Raw genomic sequence first — 20,848 nt, 5'->3', positions numbered from 1 at the left:
TCGTGTTTGGAGAGGCAAGATTGGAAGCAACTGGTGACCTATTGAAAACACTTCAATGAGTATCTCGGAGCATGCCCCACATGCAGGACTTGGGGTGGGTGGGAAATCAGGTGGGGCTTCTCCCTCAATATCCCCCTCTACCTCAGATATATGAAGGAAACAATATGGAAATAACAGTCTTACCCACTTTCCTGTAGCCCTTGACCCTTTATGCACAAATTAACCATGTAAAGATTGTTAAAATAAAAAAAAAAAGAAAGAAAAAAAAATGCAAAAAAAAAAAAAATTTATGATCTCTAATATAACAAGAATTCTGATGTATTTATCCAACATGGCTTCACAAACATGATGTAAAACCCAAACCAAAAAAAAAAAAAAAGCAAACTAAGGGCCCTTTGTAGTGACAGGATTCTGTAGGTTTATATTGCAGGATGCTGGAAAAAATCAGCCTCTAAACCACCTTCAAAAACAGACCCAACAACATTGGAGCTAATGTTTTCATTGGGGAGTGGAAGCAGCCACAGTATTTGTGGGATTAAAAACAAATCACTCTTAGAAAACCAAATCTTAAGGATTTCTACTTAGGTTCATAATATTCAATATGTCACTGCCCTGGGTGTTCCTACTCAATAGCTGGGATCCTCAGCTGTTTGTTGTTGCTGTTGTTTGTTTTTATAGTCAGCTATTTAAATAAAAAAACATTTCTATGGGATGGCATGCTTTACTAAGGAATGTGCAACCAGGAAGATTCCTTGTTTCTAAGGAAAAATAAAGTATCCTTTGTAGAACTCTGGTAGTTATGTCCCCTCATGCCATAGGAAGACACCACGTTCAGAAGAATCCAAACTATCCACTGAATCACACCAAGGATTAAATCTTTCTATTTGAATGCTGAATGAGACTCATTCAGGCCTTAGTCACTGCTGCTCTGAAGTCTTTGTCCTAGATCAGCTGTTAAGACCTGATATTTTTTATAAGACCCTCTATAATCCTTAGAAAATCTATGACACGGATGCAAGATCTTTCATTCTAATAGGGTATAAATATTGAAACAAAATGAGTCAACGCTCAAGTAATTGAGTCAAACCATAATCCCAGGAATCTGCATTCAAAAGCTGAACCTATTACTTGGATTTATGTATAAGTTTAAGCTTATAGGAGTAATTTTCAATCTCAGGAAAGTAGTGATAATCAAACATGGTCAAAAGCATTAGACTTCAAAATTTAGGTTTATCCAAGGAAACAACAGGGTATTTCCAGTTTTCAGTTAGGTCAAAGAATAACCATCTATTGATGAACGAAACTTTTCAGAAAAAAAAGAAACACTTCAATAATTAACCCTACAAACTAACGAAAATTGTGAGATGTGCCATGAAACTAACCCACAAAATAGCTGGCTATTGACTCCTGAAGCAACATAGGGGCAGCTACACAAGGGAAAACTTATAACTGATCAAGGGAAAACATTACTGATATCCATTAGTCCTAATAAATTCCCACAAAGGATAAATTGAGGCTCACTCCTGTTGTTGAAACCAAGCTTATAAAGTAGTTAAGATGCTAATAAATGACATTATGTCATGCACTGAAGTTCTCTACTGAATCCAGAGCAATAATTAATTTACTTTTCTTTCATAGGTCATTGAGGGACTAATTATAACTCTGGGAATTGATTACCATCTCCACTCATGATGCCTCTGTTCATCAGGTCAGGAATAAAGAGGCAATGGTATTTTTAAGAGATATTTAATCAAAATAATTCAAGTAACTGTGGTACATGAACCTGAGCTTTTACCAATGATCTTAATGCAAGTTAAAAACAGCCCTGGTTCCAGGGTCTGATTGTTTTTGAGGTAATATATGGGTATCAATTTCCAAGAGATCACATCACCATTGTTGGAACTAACAGATGAATCTTATGCCAGATCTTCCAGAACCTTACTTGTTGTTGTTGTTGTTTTTGTTGTTCTACTAATCCTGTGCCATTCTTCAAAATTTATCTGCTCTTATACAGAGACTGCCCCACCCTGATTAAATCCCTTGATCCTTTGTTTGAAATATCCTACAAATCCACCATTCAATCACAAAACATGAGACGACAGTTTTAGTTTCTGGAAATGATAATTCACCTCAGACACAGCTCTAAATTCTTTTTTTTTTTTTTTTTTTTTTTTTTTACAGCTCTAAATTCAAGGACTCTTCCACACCAGTGGAAGGACTCTGGTGCCTCTTTTGTCACAAGTATATCCATCAAATACAGTCATGTCTTCTTTACTTGTTATACTTGAATTTCTTTCATTTTTTTCAAATGTTTATCTTATATATGTTTGAAAGGAATACTTAGGAAGAGAGGGAAAGATACACAGAGAGGTCACTGATCCTCTGGTATGAGTCCAAATGGGCACAATGGCTAGGAATTGGCCAAGATGCGGCCTGGAGACAGTAGGTTCTTTCAGGTCTCCAATGTGGGTGCAGAGGCCCAAGAACTTCGATAATCTTTTGCTCTCTTGGCTGCATTAACAAAGGTGGATCATAAGAAGGGAAGGATCCACACAGGTGCTCATATGGTATGCAAGCACTACAGGTGGGAAATTAATACCACAATTGCACCTCAGGGCTTTTAATACAGGAGAGCTGGTGTTATTATTCCTGGTCCTATCCTGACTTCCAAAGGCAATTATGCCACTTCTGACTGTAGTTGAAACTCCCATCTTAGTTATTTATATTTTCTCACTCGCTCACTAGGTATGTCCATAAACCATAAAATTCCATACTTTGAAATGGTCGTCCAGTTGGACGGTCTATCTTGGCTCATATGTTGGAAACACCTTGTTGAACTCTAAGCCATGCCTATCCTGTCCATCCAATGAAATCAACAAACAGGTGATATCTCTGTGTACCAACTCATGCAATTAAACAATGAGTTAGGCCATACATTTCGGTGAAGTGGTGCCTGGTTACACACTTAATAGAGAGAAAAGCCTATTGTATCTAGCCAGTGATACTTCTCATACAAAGGCTTATCTATTGCTTCTCCCATTTTAGTAGTACAAACCAGTTGTGTGAAATTCTTGGTATGACTTATTAAATCAGTTTTTCATATTCTAGTTTTTCCTCAGCAAGAATGAAAACACCACCTTTAGTACCTAAAGATGTCGTTGGTCCTGGGGCATAACCAAACTGATTATGAAAGTATAAATGATTTCTTCTTTTTCTGGAAATATTGGCTTTAATTTAGCTGCTCTCTTGACTTCAGTGATCTCTGCCTAATGAATCCTTAGACATGTCCAATGACACCATCCAGAGATCCATTTCCTACCTTGTGGTCCTGGTTCTTAACTGGTTACAACTGCTTACAAGGTTTCCTTTGAAACTTATTTGAAACACGATATGCCAGGAATCCCATAACCACTACAGAGAGGATACCTTCATTTGTCTTGATCATGCATTCTTCTCCAGAGATGACCCAAGAATATCACAAGTTGTCCCATGCTATCTTTATTTTTGTCATAAATACAAAATATTATGCCAGCTCTTCAAAAATGTGCATTAAAGAAAGAATCAAAGATTCATTCTATTGAGCATGGGATTCTCATTTATACCTTATTCTGATATCTCAGTGAAGGTGCAATGCACTGTAGTTTTGCCTATCTCAGAAACTAGTACTATAATCCCAACACTCCACTTTCTCTGAGCTCTTTGTCAAACAGTCTAGATTTAAGAGAGGTATATTAGTCCTCTCACCAGTAATTCTTCTACCAAGTAAATTTGGGCCCCTAATCGTGGAAAATCTGTTCCTAGAGTGAGTGTGGAAAATGGATCAGAAAAAAATCCAAGGACATTCTTGTCCATGAGAATTCAAGGAACACACAACTCTATCTGTAAATTCTCCTTGATGCTGCATCGACTTTTGAAGGGCCATGATTGAGGTAATGAAATCTCAAAAGACTAATTAACTAGCCAGGGTTGTTCTTCCAAACTAGCAAGCTTTAGACATTCTGGTAACTGAAGCCAGTGCTTGTGCCCTAAATTAAAGCTGTTGCTTCTGAATCAAAAACCCATAGAAGGTGGGGGCTAATCCAACTATAGGCACTAACTATAACTCTTCCCTGATATCTCAACCTGGAAATCTGGTTGGTGTCTCTGATAAAGATTCTCAAATAGAGAATTTGGACATTTCAGAGTCCCTTTACTTATATTCTCAACCTAACACTTCTAGTTCATAGTTTTGGTCCTCACTTTTTAAATGAACTGTTGAATTTCATCCCCCAACAACAGTTTTAAGCATTCAAATTACAAATGATTCTTAAATGAACCCCTAATGGACACCTAAGAAGATGACTGAAACACTTTCCAAAATTGACAACTCTTCCCCCACTCTAATCATACCCAGTGACATACAGTCAGACTGGTCATCATTCTAATTTCCAACAAGGCTTGGCTAGTCATCTTGGAGGGAGAAATGTTAAGCCAAAATTGGCATGATCTGGAAATGTGGTGAACTTCCCCCTTATCCCTCATTTCACCACCATCCAAATTAATGTGACCATCAGAACCTGGTCAGTGATGCCTCTCTCACATTTGAAAAATACCCTGCAACATCTGGAACCCTCTGACACCAGCCCATTCTAAGCCAGCCAATTCAGTGACACCCAAATCCTATGTCTGTGGTGGCAACATTTTATTACATAGATTAAATGGTCATTAGGGTACATACTAAAGACTTAAAATTAGACCTCCCTACTCGGTATGCATCTCTGGAGTGCCCTCTGCATGTCTTGCAACCAGCAAGCTCTGCTATTGGTTTCTACAGCCTTCCTTTACTTTCTCACTGGCCTAACAAATATTCTCATTTTACATTTCAGACTCTTTTTCACTTATACAGAAGGATCAAATCAAACTACTTATTGTTATGGCTCTGCCATAAAAAAATTGTGGTATTATAACTAGTCGATATGTTATAAATCACCATTCTGATATAATAAAAGTGCAATTCTGATTTCAAATTAAATTGCAAAAAAAAATTTGTGAGCTTATAAAAGCTTATCAACCTGACATTTTTAATGTCAGTTTGTTATGAAAAATCCTGATTTCGTTATCTGCAGCTATGTGATAAGCTCCTATGATGTTATAAAGGTTATCAAAAACCATAAACCAAAAATTGTTTATAATTGTCATGCCACTAAAACATTGTTATAACCAACCATACACTAAAAACAGTAATATGCAACAAGCTTTATATTACATTATGATGCATTGTTTTCTCAGAAGCAATTGTGCACTCATTAAAAATAGTGATGCCATAAAGCTACTATTTGAATATCATAAGCAATTATGATTTCATAAAATGCTTTCTGGTGTCATAATGAAATAAAATGTGGTGTAATCCCTAATTGCAAAATCATCATAAAGAAAATCCAAATAGTGGATTGTGAGACCATACAGCTATTACTATTACATCATAATCAAGTAGAATTTCATAAATCACTTAACTATCACAATTACTGTTGCTATTATAAGCAACCATTTTGCTGAGATAGTTATTTTGATGCAATAACTAGCTTTCAATAAGCCAGCATTTTGATATCATAGCTGACCATTATCATATTATAATAAATTGTGCTGACAATCACATTGATCTCATAAGACTAATATTATGATCCTCATAATTATAATTCACCACTGTATATTCTTAAACATATTATAATATTTATAATGATGTGACAGTGAACCACTGTGAACACTTGCCATTGAGATGCCATAATCAGTTGTAAAGTTCAATAATACATTGCTACCAATTAAATGTACAATTGTGCTGCCATATTTCTGATGTGATAAACAGTTGTGTGCTAATCAATTATGCTGTCACAAATCATAATTTTAGCTGTGATATTAAAAAGCGTTATCATAATCAATCTGCCTCTAAGAAATATCATCCTGATATCACAAACATACTATAATGATGTTATAATTTTATGTCATGAACCACCCTTGCATCGACAAAAATACTGTGGTGCTATAATCTATTGGTGTCAAGTAAATCACCATTCTGACATCATAAACCTAACAAAGTGATCTCATAATCAACTGTGCTATTGTCAAACCGATCATAATGACATCACAATGTGATATCATAAACCATCTATCTTGACATCATAATCAATTTTGATAAAATTTTGATAAAAATTTGATAAAAAAATCACTGTCTTAAAAAACTGTTGTCATCATCTGGTTTGTGATAAGTACAATTTTGATACCATTTAAATAAATATGACATCATAATCAATTTTTAGTCAATGTATTGTGACTTCAAATATATACAGTTAGCTTGTCATAATCAATTATGATGTGATAAAGTAAATATTTTGCAATCCTATCAGTACTATTGTTAAGGCAAGTAATATCCAGATGTATATGACTCCCAAGTAGTCACCAACCTGGATCCTGCTACATGCAAGGCGAGAACTCACCCACTGAACCAATATACTTGCCATCAAGAGCAGTTTCTATAGAGAAAAAAAAAATTGCACTGATAAACACACACCAATACTCTTTTAGTACTTTGTGCTCACAGAGCACCAAAATTGTACTAATGTTTCTGCTATTTTATGATTTAGCTTCTTAGTATCCCTATTTATTCCACAGATGAAACCAACTTAGAGCACTTAAGCTATATTCTGAAGTTCAGGTGAGTGTAAGAAACAAAACCCAGGGTTGAAAGTTTTTGCTTTGTAAATTACAATGTTTTCACGATTTCATTTACATAAGGTGCCTAAAATAGGAAAATTCATGGATGAAACAGTAGGGGAAAGATTTCAGGGTACTGAAATAAGAGTAAGATTTGCAGGCAATGTTTAATGAAAACAGCATTTCTGTTTGGGCTAATGAGAATGTTCTGCAAATACACAAGGGTGACAGTTGCACATTCTAAATGTACACAATACGTTTGAATACTTAAAATTTTAAATGGTGGAATTAGTGCTACAGTACAGTTTAACACAGCAAAACTCACATAAACATTTGCTTTTGTTTGGATATAGTACAAAGTCTTGCCATGGTTTTGTCCTCAGACTGGCTATGTACTCATTCTTGGATTCATCTAACAAATGTGTGTACATGTCTAGACATAGTCTTCAGTTCATCAGGATCTCATCCACACCACTCAGGTTCACGCTTCCTGGAATCTGTACACTCACAGCCTCCACAAACCACAGGTCCTGCCAGCACAAGCTTTTTCCTTGTCATTGGTCACCACTCTACGTGCCAAAGTGGTATACGGAGGCTGCATCCTGTACCATGCTGGTGAAGGTGAGGCTGCCCACAAAGACTCACAGGTCACCTAAGGGGCTGATAGAGGGCATTTGGCCACGTCTCCATCTTTCCTGTCCTTCTGATTCCAAATATCCCAACCCACGCTCCTAGACAGTCAAAATAAAAATCTTTTTCTAAAATGTTACGCTGGTTATTCAAGCCTTCCACATCAAGTTTCTTCAAATATTGTTAGTATTTCCCCAAAGTAAATCTATTTTTCCACCATTAGCTTCCACAGGTATATTTCACAGGCACATGTGCACAACATCAATGCCTTTAAACGAAAACACACCCATGTGCATGAGTGTGTATTTTCCAATGGTTTTGACCAGTCTGATCTGCTCCCTCAGTCTTTACAGTTCTTTTCTGCAGGGCTGCTAAGTTTGGGCTGTCCTTTAATACAATGTGACTGTGTAGTTGGTGCATGAAGATGTCCCTAACCAGTAGAAGACTGAGTGGAGCAGTGCTAATATGTGTGGCTTCTCCAGTGTGGTTGCTATTCTACTTTCCTAACAGGAGGGATATAATTGGTTTGATGCTTTGTGGGGATGATTGGTGTTTTTCTTTTTCTTTCTTTTTTTTTTTTTTAGAGATAGGAAATTCTTCTTTTTTTTTAATTTTTTTTTTTTATTACATTGCATCATGAGACACAGTTTTACAGGCACTGGGATTTCCCCCTCCTCTCCCCAAAACCCTCATCTTCCTACAACTGGAAATCAGGGGTCCCCTCAATCACCACCTGTAACACCAACGTGGCTCCTTCACTACTTTGCTGGCCCTGACTATCTCCTGTTCCACAGTAATCCATCCTCAGGTTTCCAGGTGTCTTTCTGACCTTTAACTTGTCTCTTCCTTACAGAGAGTATGATGCTATGTCCAGAGTCTCACCTGGTCCTCAGAGCAGAAACGTGCCAAAGTCCAACACTGGCTGCAAGAAATAGTGTGGCCCTTGCTGAGGTTCTCATTGATGCAAGAGACATGTATGTGACAACATGGTTGATTGGGTTTAAAGTGCCAAACCCCGGGTCGCAGGATTCAGGCACAGGGTCTGCTGTTTTCCTGCCCCCATCTGGGTTCTGTGGTGACAAGTCCAAAACCTCTTGGTGATACAGAGGCCAGATGTTTGAAATCTCTCTGGATGCTGCCCTGCTTTGTGACAGGGAGCCTGTTGGCAAATCACTGTCATCACTGGGTGTGTGCTCTCAATTGCTCAACACCCAAAGAACTCTGCCTACAGCCTGATATATATGGCCCATCACTAGGATTAAGGAAAGCTAAGGAAGTGAGACCCTGAACCCCAAGAATCAGAACAACAAAGAGGTCAGCAGAATGGCACCAGCCCACAGGCCTCTGGTGGTGCTGCTGTGGTCAGAGGCTCTGGTCTGGATGGTGACATCATAAGTGGGATTGAATGCTGTAAGAACTGTCTACTCAAAATGCTGTCTGTGTGGAAAGTGTGCTTCAGCTATAAAACTGCCAGGATTAGAACCAGTGCCCATATGGGATCAAGGCAGGTTCAAGGCAAGGACTTTAGCAGCTAGGCCACCGTACTGGGCCATACTTCCAATTTTTATTGTTTATCCATTGTGGCAAGAAATATCTTCAAAATGAGATATTTTCTCCTGCCTCATTCTATTATTGAGATTGTTAACTGAATTTTTAAGTTGCTCTGTTGTTTCCTTCATTTCTAACAAGTATGCTTGATGTCATTCCAGTGTTACTGTTTCTTGTGAAATATATTCCTATGTTTCTTATATGTGCTTCTCAAAAAATTCCCCCATTCCTCAATGTATTCATCAGTTAATGCTGATTTTGATAAAGGCTTTTTCTCCTTTTTGGGCATAAGATTAGGCATTGGGCATTGATTGTACTGCTGTCTCTTCTTTTGCTGTTAGTCATTGCACTTCTGGTTAGCTTATGCTTCTACTTAGGGCAGGTTTCTAAGCTATGTCACCCTCTGAGTTTGGCACCCATTTCTCCATTTGTAGTCAGTCACTTGTGCCACTCCATCCAGTGCATTTCAGGCCTGAACTCTTGTTCTAGGTTTCTACCACAATCTTCATTTGACCAGCTTTTGGACCACCACTCCCAGCCTATTGTGATCTCTTTCTGTGGCTTCACCATTGCTTGTACAGCCTTTCTGCCCCTTCTGGCTTGAGCAGTCCCCAGGAATAGGGAGTCTCCATGTGTTGTAAATAACTTGGCTGTTCATGGTGCTGATCTTGGTGTAACCTGCTGTGCATTAGATCTGGGGTTCACTCCAACATATTTTCAGTTCAATCTATAAAATACCACATCCATATTGCTTTTCTATGGGACATGAACATTTCAAAGAGCTGTTAAGTGAGTTTGCTGCAAGCTTAATGCATGCTCAGCTCACTGCTATCCCTCCAGTCCCACAGTCTTTGCTGTACTACATAAAATGGTGCCTAATGTGGTGTAGGTGTAGTTATGGATTTGCTGGCCATTATGTTTCGAGACCACCTACACCTGTTTTGCACGGAACCTTTAAATGCAAGTTGGTACTATTTTTCCTGTGGGCTCACTGTAATATATTGATCTGGAAATAAAACCACTCCCAGCTTAGCACATGTGCAGCTTGCTGTTTTCCTTCCATTCCATCCATACCTTTGTCTTTCTACATAAAATGGCAACTGATGTGGCAATGGTAGGAGTCTGCCCTGTGAAATCCATCCTGTTCTTGGGGCCTGCTACTCTGCCTCTGCTCCAATTGGGGTCAAACATATCTAGGGTGGGCAGTTCTTTGCCTCGGATCACCTGGTCTCTGGGTGAACTCCCTACCCACCTGGCTGCTGGTTGAGCAATGACAGTTCCATTAGCTCCAACTTATGTAAAACCCAAAATCAGCATCATACTGAATGAGAAAGATTGGAAGTTTTTCTTTATTCACTTAGTAGTATTCTGTACTGTATGACCTATGTGCCACTAAAGAAATTAATAAGAAAACAGAAAAAAAGTTGATAAAATGACAATAAAAAATATGCTCTCTTCAACAAATGTTGTTGGGACAAATGGATAGCAGCCTGAAGATGAAAGAAACAAGACCCTGACCTGAAAATGACAGGATACATATAAATAGTAAAATGATGTACTTATGACTATTCATGAAGAACTCCACATGATAATAATAAAGGGGAAATCAATGGGAGATAAGAATCTTGGGATGGAGGATGGAGCACCTATGGAACTGTATCATAAAAGCATAATAATTAAATCTTACCGTAATGATTGCAAATCAGTTTTAATGACATGACTGAATTTTGTAATGTCAAAAAAATAAAACTGTTGTTATTAATTAGCATGTGATAGAAACAAGTCTGATATCACAAGTGAAGATTGTGATATCATCAGTAACTGTGATGTTACAAAACTGGTATCCTACTTTCATGATTAATTTTCAAGTCTGAAACTCACCATTTTGCCATCATAATCAATTTGGTGCCATAAGTCAAATTATAATTGAATAATAGACATATGAAGAATCATAATGCCATAAATGATTTATCTAGTTCCATAAATTTGTCATTATGCTATCAAAATTAATTTGATGTCAAAAACCACCATTATGATATAAAATAACAACAAAATTGTCATAATCATCATGCTGTCACAAAGCTATCATTGTTGTATCGTAAAAAATGTGAAGTCGTACAATCATTATGACTTCAGAAAGCTAACATTCTACAAGAATAACAGAATGTGATGTCAAAAAACAATATTGTGTCTGCCTAATTAATTTTGATGTCTAAAATAGTCATTTACTTTCAGAAAAAGAAACATTGAAAAGTCATGGTCAATTGTGAGACAATACACAGTTCTGGTATCCTGAACGTAACATTATTGTCACATAAAGCATCATAGCAATGTAGACAATGTTTCAAGACAAACTAGCATCCTGACATAATAAATTTGATCCAATGTTGATCTAATCAAGATAATATGAAACAGCAATTGATATTATAATCACATTTTTTTGTGAACTGCCATTTCATGAATTATCATTGTCATGTTATAATAGATTGTAGTATGAGAAAAAGCGTAATCTGCTATAAATTTGTCCTGGTTAAGTCACAAATCAGCTGAAATTTCAACAAAATAGTTTTCCTGATCCACAATTCATTTTATTTTCATAAAATCATAGTGCTGTTATAGTCATGTTATATTATTAGCCACTATTATGTAATAAACATTCCGCAATGATCCCAGAAACCATTTTCTGATTTCATTAACCTTCCCTTGTATAATCATTATCAATGGAATGTCAGAAACCAACCACTATGCTGTCATGTTCAGCATTGAATACATAAACCATTAATTTCATAAGAACATTTTGATGTCATCATCAATTAGTCAGTTATAAGACTACCACTGACATGTCATACTCAAATATGGAATCATACAATCCATTGTGAATTATGAGATTATTACTTTTTTTTTTATTATTATTTTTTCATTGGAAAGGCGGATATACAGGGAGGAGAGACAGAGAGGAAGATCTTCTGTCCGATGATTCACTCCCCAAGTGAGCGCAACGGGCCGATACTATGCCGATCCGAAGCCAGGAGCCTCTTCCGGGTCTCCCACGCGGGTGCAGGGTCCCAAAGCTTTGGGCCGTCCTCGACTGCTTTCCCAGGCCACAGGCAGGGAGCTGGAAGGGAAGCGGGGCTGCCGGGATTAGAACCGGCGCCCATATGGGATCCCGGGCGTGCAAGGCGAGGACTTAGCCACTTGCGCCACCGCGCCGGGCCCGAGATTATTACTTTTGAGTTCATAAACCACAGTTGTAGTTAGGAAAATGTGCTGAGACGTTAAGATGGCCGACGGTGGCAGACTGATGTGACCAAGAGTTAGGGAAGTGGAGGACGGGAGTTGACAGAAGTGAGGGCAAGAGGAAGAGAATCCCGAGGAACACGGGGGAAATGCTCGAGGGTCACCAGGACTGAGAAAGACGGCACCCAGCAGTGAAACAGACGTGAACGAGTGTGAGCTGCAACCTGAGAGAGTGAAGGACGGCTCCTTGGGCTACGGAGACTCAAACAAAATTCGGTGAGCGAAATTCAGGGAACGAATTTTAGTGAGTCGCTAAGACAGGGAAGTGACCGCCCTTAGCAGGCAAAGAGGAGGGAATGAACCCTGGGGAAAAAAACAGGGCAAAGGGTGTCTGAAATGAGGGCTATGCGGCAGATGTGGAGTTAGGCAGTCTGGCTGGAGGAGAGAAAGCCATCCTGCAGAAAGAATCAAAGCCACCAGGTGAACATGGGAATTAGAATCCTGCCACACTGGCCTGCACCAATCCGGAGTCCAAGAGAACTTCACAAAAGGGAGACCTAACACCTACTTCTAATATCACTGAGATGCCCACAGGGTCACAGAGTTGCAGGAGTGAATGACAATGGGAACCAAGCTCTGCCAGCAAAAGAGCAGGCACCAGGAAAAAAAAAAAAAAAACAGAGTGAATGTCGACAGTAACTCGAATCACCCACAAGGTGGCACTCTGGAAGAGTTTACTTCTAATCCTAGACCTCTGCTGCCACCTTGTGGATACACCGAGTTATTGCTGACCTTGAATTTTTTTTTTTTTTTTTTTTCCTTTCTCAAGTACCCCAGCAACACAGCAGAGACAAATACCACAAAGCAACAAGACAACACAAAGGCATGGGGCAAGGTCACATGGAAAGAAATGAGTAAGAGGAAGAAGCCAGTGCCACCCTGAAAAGTCACCAAATGGCCTGGTCAATTGCACAGATGACAGATGAAGAAACTGACAAATAATCACATAGGGAAGTCAGAAAAATAATAATAAAACTCTTCAGAGACAATGAAGAACGATGGGAGGAGCTCAAGGAATCCAAAAATCACATCATCACAAAAACAAAACTATTCCACAATGAGATCCTTACTTTGCAGCACAAAGTTGAAACCTTAACTAATAGAATGAATACAGCAGAAGACAGAATCTCTGAAATGGAAGACAGCCAGAATGAAAACACACAGAACATCAAACACCTGGAGGAAAACTTGAACAAACCCAACAAGACCATAAAGGAAATGGAAGACAACATTAAAAAATCAAATACCAGAATCATAAGCCTTCTTGAAGGAGTGGAGAGACAGGTATGGAATAGGTGCTCAATGAAATTATAGAGGGGAACTTCCAAAATACTGCGAACATGAATCCAGCCCGAATTCAGGAAGGACAGAGAACCACCAACAAATTTGACAAAAAGAGGTCCTCACTCAGACATGCTGTGATGAAGTTCCCCTCCAACGAATACAAGGAAGAATTATGAAACAAGTACAAAGAAAAGACAAGATTACATTTAGAGGAAAACCAGTCACAATCAATGCTGGCTTCTCAGAAGAAACCCTCTGAGCAAGGAGAGAATGGAGTAAAATCATTCAAATCCTGAAAAAACCTGCCAAGCAAGAATAATGTACCCAGCAAAGAACTTGTTTGTATTTGAGAATGAAATTAAATATTTCCATAATAGAGAGAAACTAAAAGATAATGCCAGGATGAAACCAGTTCTAAAAAAAAAAAAATAAATCTCCTTAGAAATGTGATAAACCCAGAAAGAAAAAAAGAAAGGAGAGAAGGCAGGAAAGAAGGAAGGAAAGAAAGAAAGAAAGAAAGAAAGAAAGAAAGAAAGAAAGAAAGAAAGAAAGAAAGAAAGAAAGAAAGGAAGAGAGTAAAATCCATAATCAAAGATGGCGAATTGGAAGACATCCCCACTAAAGGCCACACAAGAAAAGACAGAGATAACAACACTTTCAAACACACACACACACACACAAACACACATACACACAGCAAGTCATAATCACAACCTCTCAAAATTAACTCTAAACACATATGGCCTAAAATCATCAATCAAAAGACATAGATTAACAGAATGGATTAACAAGCAGGACAAAATCATCTGTTGCTGCAAGAGACACGTCTAACCAAAAAAGATGCTAACACACTGAAAGTGAAGGGATGGAAAGAGATACTTCACGCCAATGTACGAGAAAAATACATTGGTGTACCTGTTCTAATTTCAAATAACATACACTTCAACTTGACAAACATCAAAGGTGACAGAGAAGGACATTTTATATTATTGAAGGGAGCCATCATCAGGAAGTGATTACCATTATAAACATCTACACACTGAACACAAGTGCACCCAGCTACATGAAGCAATTACTGACAGACTTAAGGGGAGACAAATACAATCATTCTAGGATACCTCAACACACCATTAACACCAAAAGACAGATAAACAAGACAGAAACGCCACAAAGAACCTACATAACTCACACAGATGATAGAACAAATGGACTGAGCAGACATTTGCAGAACCTTCCTTCTTATGAACACAGAATATACATTTTTTTCAGGAGTGCATGGCACCTTCTCCAGAATCGACCATAGGATAGGACACAAAACAAGTCTCACTAACTTCAAAAAAATTGGAATTATATCATGCACTTTCTTAGACTACCAAGGAGTGAAGGAGTGAAACTAGAAATCAATAAATCAAAATGTCCCAGGAAGTATGCAAACACTTGCAGGTTGAACAATATGTTGTTTAATAAACAATAGGTCAGAGAAGAAACTAAGAATAAGATAAAAATTTTATGAAAACTCAAACACAACATTCCAAAACTTATGGGACACTGCCAAAGCAGTACTACACAGTAAGTTCATAGCAACTAGTTTTATGTCAAGTCCCAAGAAAAATACAAAGTACAGGAATTAAAAACACACACTTAGAGAAAATGGAAAAATGGCAGTAAAATGGCACAAAATGCAACAGGCACCAAGAAATTATCCAAACAAGGGAAAAGATAAACCACATAGGAATCAAAACAAACAAAAAACACACAAAACATATCAAAATGTTGTTTTTTTGAGAATAGAAACAAAATAGACACCCCACTCTCTCAACTGACAAGAAAAAAAAAAAGAGAAAATGAGAATTAATAGCATCAAAGATGCCAAAGGCAGCCTAACAACAGGCACTGCAAGCATTAAGACAATAATTAGAAATTACTACAAAAAATTCTACTCCAACAAATCAGAAGACCACTAGAAAATGGAAAGCTTTTGGACTCCCTCCACGTACCAAAACTTAGCCCAGAGGCAACAGGAGACCTGAACAAGCCTATACCGGGGTGACAGATTAATTCAATGATTAAAGACCTTCCAACAAAGAAAAGCCCAGCCCCAGATGGTTTCACTGTAGAATTCTACAAAACATTCCTAGCAGAGTTAACCCCAATCCTCTACAAACTCTCTGAAACAATAAAAAAGCAAACAATCCTTCCAAACACATTTTATGAAGCCAACATCACCTTAATTTGAAAACCGGATAGAGAACTAATAGAGAAGGAAAACTACAGACCGATTTCCCTGATGAACATTGATGCAAAGATCCTCAACAAAATCCTAGCCAATAGAATCCAAAAAACATCAAACAGATCATTCATCTGGATGAAGTAGGATGCATCCCGGGAATGCAGGGATGGTTCAACATTAATAAATCCATAAATCTAATACACCCCATCCCAAAACTGAAGAACAAAAATCTTTTAAAGTGTCAATAGATGCAGAAAAAGCTTTTGACAGAATTCAACCCCATCTCATGTTAAAAACTCAAACCAAGGTAGGCATAGAAGGAACAATCCAAAACCTAATCAAAGCAACATATGAAAACCCAACACCAGCATCATACTGAATGGAGAAAAATTGGAACCTTTTTCACTGAGATCTGGAACAAGACAAGGGTGTCCGCTATCTCCACTGCTATTCAACATAGTACTAGAAGTGCTCAGAAAGGCCATAAGACAAGAAAAAGAAATCAAAGGAATCCTAATGGGAAACGAAGAAGTCAAGCTTTGACTATTCACAGATGACTTGATTCTATACATAGAAGAATCAACAGGCTGCTAGAACTCATACGAGAATTTGGTAGAATGGCAGGGTACAAAATAAATGCACAAAAGCCAACAGCCATAGTGTATGCAAACAACCCCAAGATAGAAAAAGATCTAACCAGCAAGGTACCGTTCAAAGTAACAGAGAAGAAAATGAAGTGTCTAGGAATAAATTTAACTAAAAGTGTAGAAGACCTCTTTGAAGAAAACTACAAAAAAAAACATAAAAAATAAATTGAAGAAGACCTCAAAACATGGAGAAGCATAGCATGTTCCTGGATATATAAAATCAGTATCAACAAAATGTCCATGCTACCAAAAGCAACATATACATTCAACACAATCTCAATCAAATTACTCAAAACAGTCTTCATAAAACTGGAAAAAATGATACAAAGATTCATCTGGAAACACAAAAAAGCCATGAATAGCTAGAACCATCCTAAAGAACAGGAAGTTAACAGACACAAAGACAGAAAGTATATTCAATGGAGTAGAATAGAAACAACGGAAGAGTACCCACATAGATACAAATAATCTTTGGGGAAAAAAATGACAGTCCAGGGAAATGGGAAGGTCTCTTCAATAAATGCTGTTGGGACAACTGGTTGATAGCCTGCAGAAACAAGAAGTTAGACCCACATCTTTCACCATACACTAATATCAAATCTAAATTGATAAAAGACCTAAACCTACATTCAGAAACCTTCAAACTTATTGGAAGAAAATGTTGGAAACATGCTGCACCCCTATGTCCATAGCAGCACAATCAATAATTGCAAAAACATGGAAGCAACCAAAATGCCCAGCAACAGAAGATTGGATAAGAAAGCTATGGTTCATCTACTCCATGGAATAATACTCAGCTTTAAAAAAAAAAAAACTGCATTTATTTGTGGTCAAATAGGCCCAATTTTAAACCATTATGCTAAGGGAAATGCGCCAATTCCAAAAGTTAGATACCATATGTTTGCCTCAGTTTAAGATGAAATAATGTCAATCTAAAAACCAGTACCTGTGAATTGTATTATTACAACCTCAGTTTGTGTCACATAGAATAATATATATGAACCAACAATCAGTGAGAGACAGACTGCTTATGATCTACATCAAAGAACTGAAAAGCATGATATGCATTTAAGATCCTGTTATTAAATCTTCCACCTTGTCAGAGTGTGTGACGAAGATGTTAAGTATAACCTATCAAGATTGTAACCGGTAAGTAAAAGGCATCAGACCTGAATCTGTATTAGACACTAGCAAAACCTAAAGAGACATACAGGGGGAAATCATGCTTGAATACTATAAGAAGCTTAATATAAAAATGAAAATAGACACGAGACAGCTGAATAGTATCCTATAATCATTTTAAGATGCATTACAGCCAGATGTGTATAAACTAAACTTGGAAAGTCAATGAAGTAGACACTGGATGTGGTAAAGAACTTGTATTTTCTAACATATTGGTCACTTAACTTCATGTTAATTAACTTCATGATGTTGCAAATTGCTGTTGAAGTTGTATAGTGACTTTTGGAGGGGATGATATTCTGCCAGCTCTGCTTTCAGACCAGGGATGGTCTCCCAATGAACCGCTAAATTTATGTGGACAATAAGATGCTGGACTCTCTATTGTCCATGCCTGCCATGAAGAATCATGACTGGATATGAGCTCAACTACTGTAACAATATGAAAGAATTCAATATGGGGGGACGGTGTTTTGGAGTGGTTGAGGGAATCCCAGAGCCTATGAAACTGTGTCATAAAAGGAAATAAAAAAAAAAAAGAAAATATGGTGATACACTCAACTGATTTGCAGTAAACCAGCATACTGACATTATAATCTCAGAATTCTGATGACACAATCACAAAATTATACAATCAAATATCATGATGCCACATTGAGCCTTCAAAATATATTGTGATGTCATAAATCAGAGAATTTTCTATCATAGTCCACTTTAATGTTATAGCTAACAACTGTGATGTCATGTACCTACCTTTAAGAGCAAATTTTTAGGGCTGGTATTGTGGTGTAGCAGATAAAGCAATTACCTGATGAAACTTCTGGCTCCTGGCATTGGTCTAGTCCAGTTCTGGCCAATATCACAATTTGGGAAGTGAATCAACAGAAGGAAAATCTCTGCTTTCCCATCTCAGTTTAACTCTGGCCTATAGAAGAATAAATAAATATTTTTTAAAAGAGGTAGTAATCAATTGTGATATTACCAACAAACCATTGATCGGTGTAATCAAATTTTTATGTAATAGGCTACCAGTTTTTTGTCACAAAACATTTTGATGTAATAAGCAATCAGCATGTGATCAACCACCACTCTGATATCATAAATACTGCTGTGCTGTAGCAGCAGCAGTGGCAGTGGCAGCTGTTCAGGGTGGGGTTTCTAGGAAGATACTGCTTATTAAAGAATTAGTTTAAAATCTAGAGGTGAAGTCCTGGTATGAAAAACACTCTGATGTGATGTTGGAGTCCCTTTCCAGTACTGTGCAACAGGCAAACTGGAGCCTATCACGTTCAACAGCTTTACACTGTGGCAGAAGCTAGCAAGAATGAGACTGGCGATTGAGAAGGAATTGAAATGCTAAAAAATGAGCCATACGAGAAAGATGGTGAAACGGGGCAGTACACCCACACAATTTGCCTCCTGAAGAGCAAAGTTCCTGCCTTCATGAAGATGATTGCTCCCGAAGGTTCCTTGGTGTTTCACAAAAAAGTCTGGAATGCCTACCCCTACTGCAGAAATATTGTAACGAATGAATATATGGAAGATGATTTCTTCATTAAAATTGAAACATGGCACAACCCAGACTTGGGAACATTAGAAAAATATACATGGTTTAGAACCAAACACATGGAAAATGGCTGAAACTGTCCACATGGATATTGCAGATCTAAGTTAAGTTGAACCAGCAGACTACAAAGCTGATGAAGATTGGCATTATTCCAGTCAGTCAAGAGTAACAGAGGCCCTTTGGGACCAAACTGGAAGAAGGAGCTGGCCAACAAGCCTGACTGTCCCCAGATGTGTGCCTATAAGCTGGTGACCATAAAAAAAAAAGTCATAAAAAAATGTCTATTAAGTAAAGAGTAAAGTTACAGGCCAGTTTTTACTTGTTTTCCTGAAGAGGAAAATCCTTTTAAAAAGAATTTCCAGTTTTTATTGGAGTTTTGTATTTTAAATTTCAAGTGTTTTTCTACATCAGACCTATCAAAACCGGAGATGATAGTTTGTGATTATAGTAACACTAGGCAATTGGCAGGCTCCTGCTAGGCAAACAAATCAAGGAGGGAATTCTTTGTCATGGTGCAGAAAAATTAGAAGTAGGGCACTTGGGTGAGTCTTGTCCCTAAAACACATGTGTTCTGGAGTTGTGGCTTGGAAACTATGCAAACGCTCCGGGTCCTCACAAGATGGGTTGTGTGGCAGCCCTCTGCAGCTGGAGGTGTCCAGCTTGGAGACAGGGACCCTGCCTGGACACACCTCCACCCCTGGGCTACCACCCCAGCTGCCTTGGATGCTTGCTGGAAGCCACTGCTCACTATTATTTTATTTTATTTTATTTTATTTTATTTTATTTTATTTTATTTTATTTTATTTTATTTTATTTTATTTTATTTTATTTTATTTTATTTTATTTTATTTTACTTTACTTTATTTTACTATTTTTTTATTTTATTTATTTTATTTTAGGCAGGTAGAACACCTAGGTAAGATTTGTATTAGCTTTCTGCGTCTGCATTCTGTCTCAGTTCTGTCTAATCCTGTCTGTCCTGGAAACTTGAGTAGAATAATGGCGTTGAAGCCTTCAGGGCAGAGACCTTCTCCTGTAACCTCCCCTGTTCCTGAGTCACGCCCTGCCCTGTAAACAGATCCCTCCCACTGTGTCCTCAGGCCTCAGAGTCACTGCCACATCCTGAGACCCTGTTGTCCTCCGCTGGGCAGTCCATCTGCCCCATGCTGCGTATCCTTGAGACTAGCTTCCGCTGTAAGTTAGGTTCATTACCATCACTCTGGGGGTGAGGGACACAATGGCTCATTTTGCGAAGTAAGGAGTCCAGCCCTCTCCTTGTAGTGAACTTAACTGTCACTGGAATCTGTCGTGTTGGGCACCTGGGCACATGGAAGCACCAGCCCAGCGCCTGAGTTTTAATGGTTTTCTAACAACTGTTGAGATTTGAGCATATGTGTGGTGAATGTAAAATACCTAGTTTACTTGGCAGTCTCTGGTTTAAATTACAGTAAAACAAAGTAAATGAAATTTAAACAGAAAATAAATTTGATCACAGAAAAAGAAATAAATACTGCTGTTATGTCACAGCAAATTTTGATACCATAATGCTACTAGAGTCTCATGAAAATTATTTGTGAGGCTATGAAGCACACACTGTGCCAGCAGAAATACTTTCTCTCAGAAACAACCATTTTATTGTCATAAAACATTGTGATGTCATAATAATTTGGTTTGTGATTAGTCACATTATGATATAAAATAAAAATAGAACTGTCATACTCATTTGTGCTGCCACAAAGCTATCAATGAGCCATCATAAAAATGTGAAGTCATAACCCA

The 20,848-nt window shown here is 37.8% G+C and overlaps 1 pseudogene; it reads left to right on the top strand.

Moving 5' to 3' along the window:
- The window catches only part of LOC121162104, a 28,926-nt pseudogene extending 9,558 nt beyond the window's left edge, over positions 1 to 19,368 (top strand).
- Positions 19,369 to 20,848: the final 1,480 nt, after the last annotated feature.

Source organism: Ochotona curzoniae, unplaced genomic scaffold (assembly GCF_017591425.1).
Source record: "Ochotona curzoniae isolate NIBS_2020 unplaced genomic scaffold, NIBS_Ocur_1.0 contig_514, whole genome shotgun sequence".
In the NCBI taxonomy this organism is placed as follows: domain Eukaryota; kingdom Metazoa; phylum Chordata; class Mammalia; order Lagomorpha; family Ochotonidae; genus Ochotona; species Ochotona curzoniae.
The sequence above is the reverse complement of the archived record's forward strand: the minus strand, read 5'-3'. Positions and strand labels throughout refer to the sequence as shown.